The sequence below is a fragment of the Amphiura filiformis genome, chromosome 20 (assembly GCF_039555335.1).
Source record: "Amphiura filiformis chromosome 20, Afil_fr2py, whole genome shotgun sequence".
Taxonomy (NCBI): domain Eukaryota; kingdom Metazoa; phylum Echinodermata; class Ophiuroidea; order Amphilepidida; family Amphiuridae; genus Amphiura; species Amphiura filiformis.
Genome location: NC_092647.1, coordinates 22,639,877 through 22,654,880, shown reverse-complemented (window position 1 = coordinate 22,654,880; position 15,004 = coordinate 22,639,877). Strand labels below are relative to the sequence as shown.

Genomic DNA, 15,004 nt, shown 5'->3' with positions numbered 1-15,004 from the left:
CAAATGACAAGGCTCTACTTAGGTGTTATATTCAGTATTTAAAAAAAACGACATGTGACAATGTTTTTTGTCAATCTGCCCACCAAATGATCAGCAATCATAAACTTTATCATAATATTTTTATGTCTATATCATAAAACATTACAACCCCCGTCGGACGGTGTGCAGTGAATACTGGTCGAGTACGTATGTCAACCATTGTTGCACACTCGCCCCATAATACAATTTTGAAGATCTCGCGCTACAAAATGCCCCATAAAATTCTGAGTCCATGCTGGCTTGGGCTTCAGGTTTGGGTTAAAATTTACACCACGGGAATTCTGGCTACGGACGAAAAGGGAGGGCACTTAAAATCACTCAATATTACTATAATATATCTGTGGTAAACTTGCATCATAAGTATGCAGTAATCATGGCCGATTCCAATTTTAGCCCAAATTATGCCACAGCCAACCCAGCCACAACTTTGAAAATCTTCTCACGCCACTGGTTAACTTACCAGACAAGAACCCACTTGATATGGACCCTATCGAGTATCCGACGAAGATCCAGCTTACTGCATTCGATAGCTTATCTTCTTCAACAACGACAACAAGTTCCTTTAACAGACAACAAAAATTCACTGCAAATCCAATGTTCACCGCAAAAGATGACAACATTATTCCTATGTACGAATTGAACACACACATTACTGAATCGGTGGCTAAAGCTAAAGTCATTATCACAGAAGACAAATAGAGAATGGTTTTAGCGGACAAAACTCTTCCAGCTATAGGGAAGGCGATTGTACCTGCAAGATAGCCTACCCCGCCTATCGTTGCCAATAAGGCTGATTCAAAAGGCAGAAATCCAAGGTCCTCACAGTGTGGCATAAAGTATATTACCCAGCCCGTGAAGAGTATCCTGACGTCGTTACCATACAGACCATACAGAGCAGATTTAGGAAACTCAATCTTTTGAATAAATTTGGGTCCAAGTATTGGACCATCTTCTTGAGTTTATTCACCAATGTAGTGCTGGTAAATGCAGTGCGTTTTGAAGACAGATCAGAAGAAATCGCAAAGAAGTTGGTTTGGATGAGGTCAAAATCTTTGACTGGGTGTGAAGGAGTCAATGTACATCAGAGTCAACCAAGCATCACTCAACATGCTCAACCGCGATTGGGAGCGATTTTTTTCACCGATGAACATTGGCATAGGAACCGCATAGTCGGAGGCGAGGTTCATTTTTGATCGGAGATTATATGGTTGAATCCAACCAAAAGTGTTCACGGTCCAAAAATAAAAGTCCAAAGAAATAATTAATCCAATGACCCACGTATTAGGAGAAAACTTTTCTATAAGAGCTGGTAGCAACAATCCGAGGGCTTTTACTATGCCAGTTTGGATAAGATGGTAGATTTCCTTTCTCATACAAATACATGCTCCCCCGTTATTAAAGCTTGTACAGGATTAAAAATTCAAATATTTTGAAAAGAATAAGTAATTGAAACATAGAGCAAGTACTAAAATCAGAGCTTTTATACTTTTTGATATATGACGCTAACTATTTCATCTCCTATACCCACAGCACAGCGCTACTATTACGGGTCAATTACCTATGTGAGTGCCCCTGTGTTGTGTGCATACATGTTGTTAACAATAACTGCATGATGTCGGACCTAAATGAATTCTGTTGCAATTAGTGGTGTGGCTTAACCCATTATTTTTCTTAATTTGACTGGCCTATCTATGCCTACCCAGCAAACACAAAAACGTTTTTAAAACGTTTTAAATAAGTTATATTTTGGGTTTTGGTTTAGGTAAAAACGTTTTAATAACATTTAAATGTCGGGTTATATAAAGGTCGTGAAAACATTTTTAAAATGTTATTGTAAATATTTTGGGCAAACATTTTTTGCAAAATATCTCTTCAACCCCAAAATAACATTCTGTTTAGAATGATTTGTACCAAGTTTTGAAAAATGTTTTTGGAATGTTATTAAAACGTTTTTATACCCTTTATATAACCCGACATTTAAATGTTTTCTGTAAAACATTTGTGTTTGCTGTGCAGTAAATGACCAACACATGTTATTTAATGTTATGAAAACGTTTTATACCATTATTATACCCTTTATATAACCCGACATTTTATGACAACCTTTTATAACCTTTTGCGAATGATGTCGAAAACGTTTTGTGTTTGCTGGGTATAGGCAATTTACTATCATTACTGAGTGTGATTCATGCCAACATGGCGTGTCTCAGATCAAGCAAGTGACATTTTTATGTATGCATGTCAGATGTTAGGCATAATGTGTTCGTATCTTCTTGCTTCGCTGTAATATTTATGAGTGAGAACTATCGTAGGCATGAGTCAGGATGGCCGAGCGGTCTAAGGCGCTACGTTCAGGTCGTAGTCTCCCCTGGAGGCGTGGGTTCGAATCCCACTTCTGACAATTTTTTTTTTACCTTTTTGACAAACTTGATACAATTTACAAATTCTGCAATGCTATAGTTGTCGATTCTCCCGGTTGATTTGTTGCTTTTATATTATTTTGTCTTATTTCAGTGCTTCGAATTTGCTTCACATTCTGCCGGTCAAATTCGAAGCTTGAGTCATTGTTGCTGACTAAGTTTCCATGATCCTTCATTGTTATAATTAGTGTTGTCGCTGTGCGGAATATAAGAGAACGTCAGGATGGCCGAGCGGTCTAAGGCGCTACGTTCAGGTCGTAGTCTCCCCTGGAGGCGTGGGTTCGAATCCCACTTCTGACATTTTTTTTTTTACCTTTTTGACAAACTTGATACAATTTACAAATTCTGCAATGCTATAGTTGTCGATTCGCCCGGTTGATTTGTTGCTTTTATATTATTTTGTCTTATTTCAGTGCTTCGAATTTGCTTCACATTCTGCCGGTCAAATTCGAAGCTTGAGTCATTGTTGCTGACTAAGTTTTCATGATCCTTCATTGTTAGTGTTGTCGCTGTGCGGAATGTAAGAGAACGTCAGGATGGCCGAGCGGTCTAAGGCGCTACGTTCAGGTCGTAGTCTCCCCTGGAGGCGTGGGTTCGAATCCCACTCCTGACAAATATTTTTTAACCTTTTCGACAAACTCGATACAATTAACAAATTCTGCAATACTATAGTTGTCAATTCGCCCGGTTGATTCGTTGCTTTTATATTATTTTGTTTTATTTCAGTGCTTCGAATTTGCTTCACATTCTGCCGTGCAATTCGAAGCTTGAGTCATTGTTGCTGACTAAGTTTCCATGATCCTTCATTGTTATTAGTGTTGTTGCTGTGCGGAATATAAGAGAACGTCAGGATGGCCGAGCGGTCTAAGGCGCTACGTTCAGGACAGAGGTCGTAGTCTCCCCTGGAGCCGTGGGTTCGAATCCCACTCCTGGCAAATATTTTGAACATTTTTGACAAACTTGTAGTTATTTATTCGCTCGTTTTATTTTATATTTGTTTTATTTCGTTTCAGTGCGCTTTATCACCATGGTACCTGTTTTAGCTCGCTTTATTTGTCACACTTTTTTTGATAGATAGGTCAAGCTATACTTTTTTTCTGAAACCTAATAATGAGAGGAATACAAATAGATGGGGTTTTTTTTATAGTAGTTTAAGGTAGATTCGGTATTGTTGGTCGAAGCAGCCAAAGAGAAAACCTTGTAGTTATTTTTTTATGTGTAGTGTAGACCTATATTGTTGTGGAAAGAAGTTGTGCCACTTCGGCCATTTTGGAGGATTTTGGGCAAATGTTTTCTAAAAGCATGATTTCAGTGCCTCGGTTTGAAGAAATAATTTATGCTATTGACTAGTAAAGTGCCATTTCATAAGAAACCCCTTTGATACTTTCACAATATGCTTCTTGTTTCATGTTTGCATATATATTAAAATAAAGAAATATAAAAAGGTAAATATATGCTTATACCAATTTTGCTCCCATTGCTATTTTTGGACTTTGTCATTTTATTTCGTTCCAATGACCGGTCAGAATGGGAAACTTTGAAAATTCATAATTCGAAAAGTGTTTGACCGATTTTGACCATTTAACCACCAAAATACTTCTGCTGATGAGTTCTTTCAGGAAAACAATCTTTTGTAGCTATATGGGCAACGTGGAATTTTGATGGTCATCCCTATTATTAGTGTTGTAGCTGTGCGGAATATAAGAGAACGTCAGGATGGCCGAGCGGTCTAAGGCGCTACGTTCAGGTCGTAGTCTCCCCTGGAGGCGTGGGTTCGAATCCCACTTCTGACAAATATTTTGAACATTTTTGACAAACTTGCAGTTGTTTATTCGCTCGTTTTATTTTATATTTCTTTTATTTCGTTTCAGTGCGCTTTATCACCATGGTACCTGTTTTAGCTCGTTTTATTTGTCACACTTTTTTGATAGATATGACAATCTATACTTTTTTCTGAATCCTAATAATGAGAGGAATACAATTAGATGTGTTTTTATGGCTTCGACCAACAATACCGAGTCTACCCTTAAGAGATCTGGAATAAGCGTTGTGCGTTTTGACAGCACTTTTTGTGGGACATGAGAGCACATCAGACATATCGAATTGCATTCTAAATACGAAAAATGTCTTTCTGATATCAAATAATTTTCATTTTTGAAAATCACAATATAATACAAATTTTATGACAAATTATAAAAATTGATATTTTTCAAATTTTGATATATAACAGTCCTCGAAGTAAATTATATAAATCTAATGATATATTCTTAAAGTGTATGTAGCAGGGAGAAATGCCGACGGTCAATTGAAAATTTTGACCTTTCATATTGAAGATATGGATTTTTTTCCCAAAAGACCTAATTTTTTTTTGGTGTTTTGGGAAAAAAATCCATATCTTCAATACGAAAGGTCAAAATGTTCAATTGATCGTCGGCTTTTCATCCCACCTACATACACATTAAGTATAAATCATCAGATTTATAAAATTTACTTCAAGTACTGTTGAATATCAAAAATATCAACTTTTAATGATTTGCCATAAAATGTGTATTAAATTGCGAATTTCAAAAAATCAAAATTATTTGATATCAGAATGACTTTCTTTGTATTCAGAATGCAATTCGATATGTCTGATGTGCTCTAATGTCCCAAAATAAATACTGTCCAAACGTGCATACCCCAGCCCTTAACGGTATCTTCAGTAGATAGCAAGGTAGGCGTATAAAGTTATCTTCAGTAGATAGCAAGGATGCCGTATAAAGTTAAGTTATCTTCAGTATATACGAGCGTAGTAAGGTTGTCGTATAAAGTTATCTTCAGTAGATACCAAGGTTGTCGTAAAGTTATTTTCAGTAGATATCAAGGTTGCTGTATAAATTTGTCCTCAGCTATATAACACGAACAATTAAGGATGGTCTTAAGCCTGGAATTATGGATCTTGTGTACTTTTAATTAATGCCAGTATGTATTTTCATATATATTTTTGTGTAATCTGTACGATTAAGGTATTAAGGGTTTTTAGTATTGTATTGGTTTTGTCTTACTTTTGTTCAGCGCCTTGAGGTGTATGCGTAAGGCGCTATAAAAATGCGGTTTTGTTGTTGTTGTTGTTGTATGGAGTCTTTCGGGCCTCATAAAGTATATAAAAGTGATAAATTCATCTGTGAGGTCAAATTTGGGCCAAAATGCTCATTTTTGGCCAAACAAGTTTTTGGCCCACTTCTTTTTCGTTAAACATAACAAATAAATTCTTAGGCCAATTTTTTTTTTATTAATTTTTAAAAACTAGATAAAAATATCTAGGAGCAGTTTTTTTTTTTCATTTTTTTGAATTACGATAAACTTTGAGAAATTTGCACTGAAAAATGGTGAATGCCCGATTTTTGCCCAAATTTCAAATATTTATATCCAAATCAGGCACAATTTATCAGTTTTATCGTGCATAGTACAGATACTGGTTATACGATATAATATTTATTCATTTAAACCCTTCTCCTGTGCTTGCTGTTAAATATTTCCAATATCATAATACAATAAATATTCTCAATAATATAAATCTAGTAAATACCTCACACATTTAAATCTAGTACGTAATTCCAATAACATTTTCAACCGAAGTGTTTACCAACATGTGTCAGATAGCATCGGTTAATGAATAAGACAGAAAGTAAATCGGATCAACGTAATTATTTTATATTTAAAACACCTCTTTTGTTCACATTTTATCCGAGTTGTATTATAACATGTATTAAGAGAAAATCTACAAGTATATTTTGCTTTATACTATCTGAAATAAAGTACATTACGACATATCTGACGACCCAGGTATAGCTATAAGACCAAATATAAATTTCACTATTGTTACACTACAAATAAAAGCTTTTAGAGCTCGGTTCCTTCTTCAGTGAAAAACAAGTACAAAAACGCAAGCTTTGCTTTATACATCTTAAGGCTTATAATCAGGTAGCTATGAAATTAAATATCAATTTTGCTATTGTTACGCTACAGATAAAAGCTTTTAAATCTTGGTTCCTTCTTTATTGAAAAACGTGTTGTTGCTAAATTATAAACGTCATCATGTGAGAGCGACAATTAAACATTATTATCCGCATACGATAGCTACAATATGAAATTTTCAACTATCCTACTCATGTTCTGGTAAATGTATATTCTGTTAAAAAGAATTAATTTCTTGCAAAATAAAAACCGTGTTTGTAAGTTATATGTATTAAGAAGTTGATTTCCTGCACGTTTGTCCTTGCACTTTATCGTGCTGTAACCATGGTACCCTCCCGAACCGTAATTTTGCTTTTAAGGAAAATGAAAAACTAGTTAAGTGGAAATAAAAATAAAATACAATTGCAGTATTTTAAGACGAGTATAAAATATTATGATATAATCTAAAATAGTCTAGAATATTATGGTTCTCTGAGAATTGTGCTACAATGCTGAACATTTTCATCAGGACTGTTGTTGATAATAAAATAAATGAAGCAATTCATATTTCTACTCCAAAAAATCGGTACTCACTGTGGACGTTTCTAAGTCTAGCAGACTTCTTTCTCAAAGAAAGAAGTCTGCTAGACTTCGAAACGTCCACCATGTCCACAGTGAGTACTGATTTATTGATTAGAAATATGAAATTTCTTCATTTATTTGTGCTACAATGGTTTTTACACGACAGTATGTCTCATATTAAAGGTCGAATCCAACCAAAAGTGTACATTGGCCAAAAATAAAAGTCCAAAATAAAAATGTCTCCACAATTTTTTTTCCTTTTGCCCATTGATTGAAAGCATATTGGCCTTATAGAAACCAAAGGTGCCATTACTAATCTTGTAAAATAAATCCAGGACGTGTGATAGTAAATGTGACATCATAACCCAATGTTACCTACGAATACCACTTCACTATCGCAATACTAATCATCCTAAAACAAATGGAATATTCCCATTAATGCTTTTTTCGTGTAATGTAAACCACAGGGTGTAAGGAAAATACTAGCTCAACCAGAAAATATTTGTTTTCATTTTTATAACGCGATCAATATGATCTTATTTAATTTATGCTATTTTATTTTGAAAATGAAGTTTAGGTCAGTTTCTGTATTTTATATATCAAATGAGTATGAATCAATTTACATATTGTATAAGAAAGAGGGGATATCTGTTTTCAGGAATATTAGGAACTATAAGCATACACTTAACGCTTTAGAAAATGATAGGTGAAGAAACCCGGGTATTCGTAGGTAACATCCCAACAAACACAAAACGTTTTCGACATCATTCGCAAAAGGTTATAAAAGGTTGTCAGAAAACGTTTAAATGTCGGGTTATATAAAGGGTATATTAAGAGAATAAAACGTTTTTATAACCTTAAAAAACATTTTTTGATAATCTACTGCTCAGCAAACAAAAATGTTTTACAGAAAACGTTTACATGTCGGGTTATATAAAGGGTATAAAAACGCTTTAATAACATTCCAAAAACATTCTTGAAAACTTGATACAAAACATTCTAAACAGAATGTTATTTGGGGAGTTGAAAAATATTTTGTGAAAAATGTTTGCCCAAAATATTTTCAATAACGTTTTAAAAACGTTTTCATGACCTTTATATAACCCGACATTTAAATGTTATTAAAAGGTTTTGAAAAACCATTTTAAGAACATTTTGTGTTTGCTGGTTCAAACATTTTAACATGTTATTTAAGTATTGACACAATATTTGGCAAAAATGTTTGCAAAAATAGTTTACAATAACATTTTTTGAAAACATTTAAAAATATTGTTGTAGTGTTTTTCATACAAAACGTTTTAAAACGTTATCATGACCTTTATATAACCCGACATTTTAATGTTATTAAAACGTTTTTACCTAAACCAAAAGCCAAAATATAACTTATTTAAAACGTTTTTAAAACGTTTTTGTGTTTGCTGGGATGATCGATTTAACAATATCTATATTGAGTTTAGAGGTTAAAATTTTGTTATTATGTTAATGAATGAATAAAATGGTAGTTTTAGATCTGTTTCAGATGGTACGTCTAAATGAATAAATGTTATTACCTTAGATCAAAAAAATTTTGATGCTTTTATTTTTACTTCATTTTGATATACAAGTAGTTAAACAGCAAATTCACATAGTAAATAATTGTTGAATGAATCCGTATATAGGTAATAATATTGTCCGTGGGTACCGCTTAAAGTTTTTGACAATTAATTTCCATTGGTAGGGACACTTCATTACAAATGTCATGTATTATGCTGTATTCGTAAGTAACATTTCAGTATTTGTTGGTAAGAATTGGACTTTTGGTGGATATCGCAATCAAATCTTCATTTTATAAAGCACTTTGAATGTATTATTTTCTCTATGTGCGTTTATTGATACTAGAGACCCTATCATGTATTAATAATGTCGGTTCACAGCGGTTGAATGAGAATTGAAGTTAGAAACAAAGGCACTAAAGTGACTTTAATTTGCTTAAGTGCACACACATCGCTTAAAACCGTTATTACAGACTTGTGAAGTCCATCTTGGAGTCAATTACGTCTTATGGCCTTTCGTTTGCAACTACAATTAGCTTTATACCAGGGTCCATCACTGTGTTGTCAAGATCATGAGACAATGAGAACAGTCGTTTTTGTCCATGGTATTCGTAGGTAACCTTAGCGAAAACGTCAAAAGTTACCTTCGAATAAATCACTTTGGACACAAATTACTCAGAAACCAGAAGGTCTGTAAACGTTTAAAATGAAGCATATATGACAAATCTAAGTATTTATCCCCTTCTAATCTTCCTCGAATCTGATTTTTCTTTCAAATGAGCAGACCACCATCTATTTCAGTACATATTTTTCAACAATTTAGCCGTATTCAGTTTTGCATGGCAGGCATGTATGTGAATTCGCAACTTTCATTGACATATGATTTTATAGGGAACGTAGGGGCCTTCTTTATGTACCGATATGGGCATTGGCATGAATAGCGGTGTTTCACACTAGGGTCATGATGTCAAATTGTATTTGTAGGTAACATTTGGCTACCGAAAGCTGCCTACGAATTTAACATTTATTCGGAGGTAATGCATATTTTTTACCAAACCAACCTTTGTGCCATTTAACATTTTTGGCAGCTAAAAACAATAATAAAGTGTCTGTGTCTAAGGTTTTCACAGAAGGGTTTTTTTTATTATATATGGCGCGAAGCGTGTGATCAAGGCGACTAAACATAATACAAAAAAGAAAGCCAATTAATTGTTTAATACTTTGAAGTTATGGCCCTGAACATGCCGTGTACACTTTTCATTGGATTCGACCATTAATCTGTGAAATCAGACCTACAAATGATAGATGTGGCGTTCGGCAGGGATCCATCCTAGGTTCATTACTGTCTATTCTCTATATCAATGATATAACAAATCCTTCATCAGTTTTAGAATTCATACATTTTGCTGAAGACGCCACTATCTTATACGGACCATCCACCACAACTGAGCCCGGATGTCTCCAGTGCCACTATTGAGATATGCTCCATTGAACTTAACAATGAACAAATGGAAACAAAGGATTTATTGACTGTTTTATTGATTTTTCACTACTTAAATGTCAAGTACTATAGACATGATATACATCATTTTAAAGCTAATTTCAAGCAGAATATTTTGGTTGAATATCTCAAAAATGATGATTGGCGACTTCAGGGCTCAGTTTGTGCTGGATGGTCACATATTAAAACCCGAAAAATGAAACAAAAATGATATAGTTAACAACGAACTTTTGGAAGTAAGCAACTGGTTTAAATATCAAATATATTATCGGTGAATGCGAGGAAAACAAATTATATGATCATAATGGAACTCCGAATGTTGCAGTGATGAATATTATAATGAAATAGAAAATGCGTGTTAAACGCTTTTAACGTTATCTTGGGTTTATAATAACATAAACATCTTCATATTTTCACGCGTTTTAGTGTTAATTTATTAACACCCCTATACCTTCACTGTACAAGCCGTATAGCCATTAACGTGTTCAAGTATTTGAAGAGCTTATTTCCTAACCGTGTTAAGTCCACAACCACGTGTGTCTCATTTACTTGTGTGATACAATCACAATTACTTTACAAGTTTGACATTATCAACAATGAGTTGAACCATCAACAAGTCATTATTTACCACAACAATGCTGCATTAAAATATGCAGACTGTTGTTCTCATTTGAGAAACAAAGGCGTCGCACAGTATTGTTACTGTGCATCCATCCACTGTTTGCTTTGTAATGGTGCATGCAAGTGAAATTATAATACCTATATATAGCATCACAACCCATTGCAATATCGCAAATCGGTTACATTTGTTTGTGGACAAATACGATTTGGAAATAAGCTCTTCATTAAGTGTTGTTGCTTTACTGTTCTTGCAATGAAGAGGCGATCAACATAATGGATGAACATAATGAACATAACATTGGTGATGGAAGTGATGAAGCAAAATTATGCTCGTCAGTAAATATTGCATTGGATCATGTAAATTCGACAAAGTCAATCAAACCAAATTTCTTGGAGTTGTATTTATGAAAACCTAACATGGGAAAAACTTATATACACGTTATATCAAAAACAATTTCAAGAAATATTAGTGTATTCACTTGATGTGCTGGTATATGCTGCAAATCTATACTTACATTAGCATGATTAGAAACGTGTGCTATGTAAGAACTATAACAATCACTATCACCATGATCACTGCCAATCCAACAAACTGTTTTCTCTTATAATATCAAAATGTTTAAAATAGCTTTAAGCTTGAATTGAAAAGCTTTATGTTCAAACATTTATACTAAAGAACTACGAGAACATTTAATAACTATTTTACCAAACATTATTTGAGATAAATTATATAATTATCACACAAGAAATCCTCAAGATTAATACATGAGAAAACAGATAAATGCATTAATGTTGTATTATTTTGCAGGCTAATAAGCTAAATATAATAATATAAATCAAGCATGTTGTTGGTTAATAGCTTGAGATAAGTTAACACTACACACAGAGGCATACTATATTTAAAGTAGCTTTTCAAACAACAAAGTGAAATGTAAAAAAAATGGTTCGATGTCCATGACTCGATGTGACTTGAGAAATTATGCGACTCAATTTATCTCGACTCGACTCATCCACATACATTCAAACGACTCGACTCAACTCGACTCGAACAATATTTTCAGATGACTCAATTTGACTCGACTCTACACGACTCGACACGGTCTGCTCATTGAAATGACTCGACTCGACTCGTGACTCGACCCCACGAGCACTCGGCTCAACTCTTGACTTGCGGCATTTGTTACGAGAGCAAAGTTTTTTCAGAGCATCGCGCATTGCATGGCGGTATTTCTGACAGCAACAAATATACACGAATGGGTTGATACAAGAGTTCAGGACAAGAAAATTATACGCTATGAGAAAAACGGTTTTGTTTTGTCCGGCATCGAGAAAGTCAATGCTGCTTACATCATCGAGTACTTCATCTAACTGTACAAATCGAAGAGGCATCTGACAAAAGAAAAAGACCATATTGTTGACAACCAATGATCGGGTAACTTGCTTTTGAACTCGCTGCGTTTGTTCGCTATTGTTAGTAAAGTTTCTGCTGTTGATCAAACCCGATATGATTTTAACCGAAATAGCGCTGTTAATCAGAAAGCAAATTAAAAATAAACACATTGAGACGACTTGTGGATATACAATGTCTGGTATGCAAAATCCAACATTATTAGGTAGGTGCGAAAATGCTTCTTCTAAAGGCCAAATGAAACATGTTTGCTGGCGTTTATATCCAGATGTGTACACTACACTGAGTGCAAAACCAATCAACCATACTGCAATTATCATCTTAATTGTACGTTGTTTCCCCTTCATCAGACGATATTTAATTGCCGAACAACTTGCCAAGTATCTTTCCACAGATATCAGCGTGACGAACCCCAATGACACATGGTAAGGGGTCCATAAAGATATCCAAAGAACATAACAATCAAAGTTTGAACTAATCAGAAAGTCGTTGTAAACACCAGAGGCATTAGCAGCCACTGTTCCCGATGTAAATGTAATTATTAGAAACAAAATGTCAGCAATTGCTAAGTTGCTCATAAAAGCAGTTAGAGTACTCTTCATTTCCGGAATTGTCAAGACCGATATTAAAAACGTAATGTTTCCAAATATACCAATAGCAAAGATTGGCGCTGCTGCGTAGTAGATAAGTTTGTCCATAGTTGAGAAAATCAGTCCCATTGCTAATATTTGATCAGTTGCATTGATGATAGTATCTGCCCCCAAACAAGTGTTGGTATTTTGAAAGGCATCCATAGTAATATTTGCACTATACGGTATCCAAAAATAAAGTTGCAATAATTAGTGTTTATGCAGTTGTAATATTGTTGTATTTTGCCCAAATGTGGTCACTTGAAGGATTTTTTTGCAACCTTCCTTCCTGCCCATACAGTACTTAGCTTTCTCAAAAAGATCAAACGTGACTGGAATGGTATTTTGATGCTAACTTTAATTCTATACAAGCTCGACAAAAATCATATACACTGCCACTAGAAAAATAGATAATAATCTGATAATATGAGGTGTGGGGTTTTTTTTCAACATCACCAGGTGAAATTTGAACAAAATGCAGGCATCGAGTCACCGATCACATTAATATAGTACCAAATACTGTGACGTCATGGATGTGCGACCAGTTCAAAGGAATGATCTTTATATCATTCGGGGGTGTCACTCACCGAGTGACAGGCACTCGCGCGGACCGTGTCGAAAAGGGTGTCATTTTCATCATAAGGTTCAAAAGAGGTGCCTTTGCGAAGACATTGAACTTCATGCTACAGTAAACTACTAATCCTCAGTCGTATTCTTGTTTTATTGTTTGTTATTTTGCTGGGTGACTTGAAAGAATAAAAATTAACTTATATGGCTTCTCTTCATGTTCTCCAGTAGGGCTTTCAAAATGCCACTATACTGATTAGCTATGCGCCCAGGCTATGTGCCATTTATATGGCCATATGGGCACAAAATTGATTGCGTGTGATACCGATACGCATTATTTATCAGACTTGTCAGACGTGGGTGGATAGCCCGTTCGTGTGAGGACAACACCCCGGTTTATTCATTGGTCTGAGCATGATTTATAGGAGACCTTAAGAAATACATGCGTTGTACGCCCTTGTATTTCCGTGATAAGTAGCGATCTAACAATAAAATCACTTTAAAATTTTTAGAGTGCAGTCTATTAATTGTGCTTGCCCGTAAATTATATTCCATTTTGAGCTTAAAGGAACACTACGGCAATCACAACAGTATGCCTTATATGTTAGAAAAAGTCCGAATTACATGGTTTTACTTAAAGGCATATATTGGAATGTCATCTTTCCCTGGGTAAGATCTGATACCAGGCCAGCCCATGGCCAGAGGGTAACATGAGTAGGTTTGTTTCACCTTGAAGGCAAGGATAGTCTTGCTAATATGGGCTAACTTTCCCCTAGGCCATCCAATATGCCATGAATTAGTAGGACTACAACTTGTATCTTCTGGTCAGTTTATACTCCTATTTCCACATCTGTTAATTTTATATGGGCCTTTAAAACAAACTCATATTGACCATAAAAAAATAATAAAAACAGCCGGGCTCTCAACACATGATATTCAAAATTCCCGCGCCGAAATTGCCTGGCCAAATCGATGTTTTTTAAAGCTTTGTTTGCTATACTGAATATAATTTAAACGGGCACCATGCTATCTACTGAAGATAACAATATACGGGCACCTTACTATCTGAAGATAACTTTATACGGGCACCTTACTATCTACTGAGGATAACTTTATATGGGCACCTTACTATCTACTGAAGATAAATTTATACGGGCACCTTGCTATCTATTGAAGATAACTTCATACAGGAACCTTGATACAGAAGATAATTTATACGGAAACCTTGCTATCTATTGAATATAACTTTATACGGGAACTATGCTATCTACTGAAGATACCGTTATACGGACATCTTGCCATTTATTGAGAATGAATAACTAAGATGACCTTGCTATCTTCTGAAGATAACTATATACGGGAATCTTGATACCTACTAAAGATAACTTTATACAGGAACTTTGCTATCTAGAGAAGATAACTTTATCATGTTTATACGGGCACCTTGCTATCTACTGAAGATAACTTTATACGGAAACCATGCTATCTTTTGAACCTAACTTTATACGGGACCTTGCTGTATACTGGAGATAACTTATGCGGTAACCTTGCAATCTAGCGGAGATTACTTTATACGGGGTCTATTCTTATCTATTTATTAAACTTCCCAGCAAACACAAAAAACGTTTTAAAAACGTTTTAAATAAGTTATATTTTGGCTTTTGGTTTAGATAAAAACGTTTTAATAACATTAAAATGTCGGGTTATATAAAGGTCATGATAACGTTTTAAAACGTTTTGTATGAAAACACACTACAACAACATTTTTA

At 34.6% G+C, this 15,004-nt stretch overlaps 5 non-coding genes across 5 annotated transcripts; all 5 read left to right on the top strand.

Moving 5' to 3' along the window:
• The first annotated feature begins 2,357 nt into the window (after nucleotides 1–2,357).
• Nucleotides 2,358–2,440, top strand: Trnal-cag (transfer RNA leucine (anticodon CAG)). Its single transcript has one exon. It is a non-coding gene; the product is annotated as a tRNA-Leu (tRNA).
• A 236-nt stretch (nucleotides 2,441–2,676) lies between these two features.
• Nucleotides 2,677–2,759, top strand: Trnal-cag (transfer RNA leucine (anticodon CAG)). Its single transcript has one exon. It is a non-coding gene; the product is annotated as a tRNA-Leu (tRNA).
• A 230-nt stretch (nucleotides 2,760–2,989) lies between these two features.
• Nucleotides 2,990–3,072, top strand: Trnal-cag (transfer RNA leucine (anticodon CAG)). Its single transcript has one exon. It is a non-coding gene; the product is annotated as a tRNA-Leu (tRNA).
• Nucleotides 3,073–3,304: 232 nt separating this feature from the next.
• Trnal-cag (transfer RNA leucine (anticodon CAG)) lies at nucleotides 3,305–3,394 on the top strand. Its single transcript is given in 2 exon segments — nucleotides 3,305–3,342; nucleotides 3,350–3,394. It is a non-coding gene; the product is annotated as a tRNA-Leu (tRNA).
• A 775-nt stretch (nucleotides 3,395–4,169) lies between these two features.
• Trnal-cag (transfer RNA leucine (anticodon CAG)) lies at nucleotides 4,170–4,252 on the top strand. Its single transcript has one exon. It is a non-coding gene; the product is annotated as a tRNA-Leu (tRNA).
• The last annotated feature ends 10,752 nt before the right edge of the window (nucleotides 4,253–15,004 follow it).